The following is a 3,998-nucleotide window of genomic DNA, read 5'->3' as shown; positions in this document are numbered from 1 at the left end:
CTTTATTTCTCGGACAGAATCTTTGCACTAGAGACAGTAGAGTTGGAAAATTTAGTCTTGCTCCCCTGAACTGGGAGAATGTTTCAGGACCCTCCATTTGCACATACCCTTCCAAGGCTCTGTTCTTGATTTTGAAACCACAATTTTGATTTTGTTTTTGTTTTTTAATTGAAGAAGTTCCCCAAATTGATAAACTCTAGGACTAAAGAAGCCTGGGTCCAACTCTACCTTTGACCATTTTAAACACAAAAGCATTCAGTCTAGACAGTTGAATAATTCTATATGTTCTAATTCTAATGTAGTCCGGTATAATATAAAACCCCAGACTCATTAAGTATTCTTTCCTTCCCCAGCTCAGGTCCAAATCAGGCTATGAAAGTTTGAGGCCCTAGGGGTGTGGGGTGGGAGGGCTCTGCTGGCTTCTCTTGTCTTTGCTCCCCTCCTGCTCTGGTCTCTGGTTAGCTTCTGCTCTTGATGTCTCTAAAATTGGTCTCCGGGGGAATAGTCACAGGTGGCTGGTGCAGTAGCAATGTGGTGTGTGTGTGCCTGATCCCACGGCAAATGATCCCAAATCGTCTCCTTGTCTCTTATGCATTGCTTTGGTGGATTTCTTGGCAATTTTTTCTACTGAGTCGTCTAGACTCCTAATCTGATGAGGACAATATCTTTCCTGGGCTGGCTATCTGAGAGTTCTCCTCTGCCCCTAGATTCCAGTATCCACCCCTCTGTTTTGGTGTCCCTTTGCCCTTTCAGATCAAGTGCTCCATGGTATCTCTTCTAAGGGCTACCAACAGCAAGGTCCATATTTGGAATTTGAGAAACTTCTCTGGGTGTGGAAACACAGCTTGACCCAATGTATTCCCCTCCTCTTTCTCCGAGCCTCAAATTTCACAAGTGTCTCTAAATCACTTTTCCTTGGCTTGAGGTTGAGGGGAAGCACCACCTCACTTCCCCATGAATGTGTGTAATTGTCAACATAACTCACTGATAATTCTCTCTAAAGAAATCATCTCAGTCCTTCAATCTTTTTAGACTGAGGACAGCTACTAGCTAATCCTGGCAGGACCACTTTGGTATTCCTCTCTTCTCTCCTCCACACCTCTCTGAAAATCCTAAAGGAATGGTTTAGACTAGCATCTGTCTTACATCTAGGTGGACTTGGAGCTTATTGTTTTGTGCTTCACCTTGGAGGGGTTATGTGGAAGCAGGAACACTGGCATTTAATAACCTGTTCTAGTTCCAAATTGGAAAATACATGAAAATAGAGATGAAACAAATCTGGAAGTATATTTCAGCAAATAGAACCAATGTACAAAAATGGCAGGATAATACTGTAATGTGAGATGCTGTCCACCCAAGTCTGGAGGGACAACTTGGAGCAGTGTGCTCAGAATAAAACCTTTCCATTTCTGACTTGGCCAATCAGGCACATCGTTATTTAAAGTGGCCTATAATTTCCTTTTCTAATCTAAGTTTTGACCTCTTGGTATACCACTTAAAAAGAAAAAGGATAGCTGTATGCAAATGCAAAATCTAAGAACTAAGGGTTACTTTTTCATGTTGTAAATGGGTCCACAAGGAAAAGAATCTACCTCGGTCTCAACAATTTTATATGCTGGCTATTTCCTTGGTCATATAGATCCGATTCTACATCAAAACCTCCAGGCCTCTACAATATCCTAGAAAAATGTACTGTCCAAACACCCAGCAGGTTAACACCTTCTAGCCTAAACTGGTCCTCATGAAGAAATAAGATTTTTATTCCTATCTCCATACTGTGTTTGACATAGAAATAGAAATTTATTAGTTTAAAAGACTGTATTGGGTCACTGGGATAAAATGATTAAAATGTTAAATGCTTTTAATACAGATGATTCTTGGTTATCTGTATCATAATGGCAGCATTTGTGAATTATCTCAGATGTCAGTTACTTGTTAGGGAGATAGGACAACAAAGGACTTGAACTTGTAGATACTGGTACACATTCTTAGTTAGAATCAACTGCCATAAAACTTACATCAAAATTAATAATCTGCTAGAAATTTCTCCATTTGGCTTGTTTTGATGCAAGATCGACTGAGCCAGGCTAAACCAGAGTTAGGAGGTCTCTGGAGACAGACTCTGAAAGATTTCTGTTGATGGCGCGGAAGTGTGGCGAGAACTCTCGCGAGACCTGAAGGTACCGCGGCGGTAGTGGCGGCAGCAGCCAGAGGAAGGAAGAGAGGACCGGAAGTGCTTCGTCTTGAGCGTACAATGCCGGAAGCAGCCTGGCTTTCTTTACCGGAAGCCCTTTGCCTGGGGATAGGAAAACGGCCCACCTGGCTGGAAGCCCTATCTCCTTGGACTCCCCAACTCTTCCAGAAGTTTTTCTGTCACCTGTGCTTGCCCCGTTCTCTTTTCCCGTTTTATCTGTGTACTGGAAAAGGGTACATGAATGTCTTTCTCCTAGCTCCACTAAACGAGTTAGAGCCGGGCTTCCTTCCCTATACCCCCGTGTAGCTGCAGAGTAGCACCTGGGGGTGGTTGGACTTCTGGACTCCCGAAGGAACGGGGAGAGGGCTCAGAACTCTGCTTCTGCTTCTGCCACCAAGACGCGGCCTCCTCAGCCTTTCCCCCACTGCTGCCATGCACCCTGCAGCCCTCCGTCTTCCTGCAGTTGTGGCCACTGTGCTGTGAGGAGCGGCTCCTGTCACGGGGCTCATTCGAGCGACTTCAGACCAGAACGGCAGCATGGACTTTGCAGACCTCCCAGCTGTCTTTGGGGCTGCCTTGAGCCGAGAGGGACTTAAGGGGTTCCTTGTGGAGGCTCGCCCAGCCAACGCCTGCAGCCCCATTGCTCCACCGCCCCCAGCCCGGGTCAGTGGGTCAGTTTTCATGGCACTGCTTCCAAGATTTGACTGCAACTTTGACCTCAAAGTCCTAAATGCTCAGAAGGCTGGGTATGGTACAGCTGTGGTGCACAATGTGAATTCCAGTGAACTTCTGAGCATGCTGTGGAATAATGAGGAAATCCAGCATCAGATCTGGATCCCGTGTATGTTTATCAGCGAGAGGAGCTCTAAGTACCTGCGTGACCTCTTTGTCTACCAGAAGGGGGCTCAGGTGCTTCTGGTCCCAGATGATGGATTCCTCTTGGCCTATCGCCTCATCCTTTTCTCAGGGATTTTGGGAGTGCTAATTGTGGGCATGGGAGCGATGTTGAGAGTTCCTTGTATTCAGCTCCAGAAAGAGCGCCAGAGACAACTACTGACCAAAGAGCAACTGAAACAGATTCCTACACATGACTCTCAGAAGGGAGACCAGTATGATGTCTGTGCTATCTGCCTGGATGCATATGAGGATGGGGACAAGCTGAGGGTACTTCCCTGTGCTCATGCCTGTCACTGCTGCTGTGTGGACCCGTGGCTCACTAAGACCCAGAAGACCTGCCCTATCTGCAAGCAGCCTGTTCGCCGGGATCCTGGGGCTGGAGGAAGGAACTCAGGGCAAGTGGGCCATGGGGAAGGGGGCCCAAGGGGCCACCCTGCCTCAGAACGGACCCCACTTCTGGGCTCTAGGACCGCACTTCCCACCTCATTTGGCTCCCTAGCCCCAGCCCTCTTTGTGTTTCTTGGGTCTTCAACAGATCCCTCACCCTCTCCATCCTCCTCTTCCTCTTCAGCTGTCATCTTGATCTAATACTCCCTTTCTTTCCCACTTTTGGCAACCTATTTGCATAGCCCCTCTTCCTCCCTCATGTCTTCTCTGTTGAGGGATAGGAGATATTCCTACGCCAGTTTTCTCCCTAACCCGACCCCATCCTTTTGAGGGGGTTCGACGTGCAAAGTGACTGGGTCTTCACTTACTGCGTTAATAAATTTTTTTTGTGGACTTAAAAAAAAATTCAGATGCATGTGAAAGCCATAGGCAAAAGCTGTCAAAAACAATTTAAAAGAACATATTTTTTATTATTTGTGTCAAGGATGAAAAGATAATTAGAAACATCATTTTAAGTAAC

General features: G+C 46.2%; 1 pseudogene across 1 annotated transcript; it reads left to right on the top strand.

Annotated features, from left to right (window-relative positions):
* Positions 1–2,626: 2,626 nt before the first annotated feature.
* LOC309805782 (E3 ubiquitin-protein ligase RNF167-like) lies at positions 2,627–3,679 on the top strand (annotated as a pseudogene). The gene has a single exon. The product of its transcript is annotated as an E3 ubiquitin-protein ligase RNF167-like (transcript).
* The last annotated feature ends 319 nt before the right edge of the window (positions 3,680–3,998 follow it).

Source organism: Mesoplodon mirus (assembly GCF_964341445.2).
Source record: "Mesoplodon mirus genome assembly, chromosome: 5".
Lineage (NCBI taxonomy): Eukaryota > Metazoa > Chordata > Mammalia > Artiodactyla > Ziphiidae > Mesoplodon > Mesoplodon mirus.
This window is presented reverse-complemented; position numbering and strand designations above follow the sequence as displayed.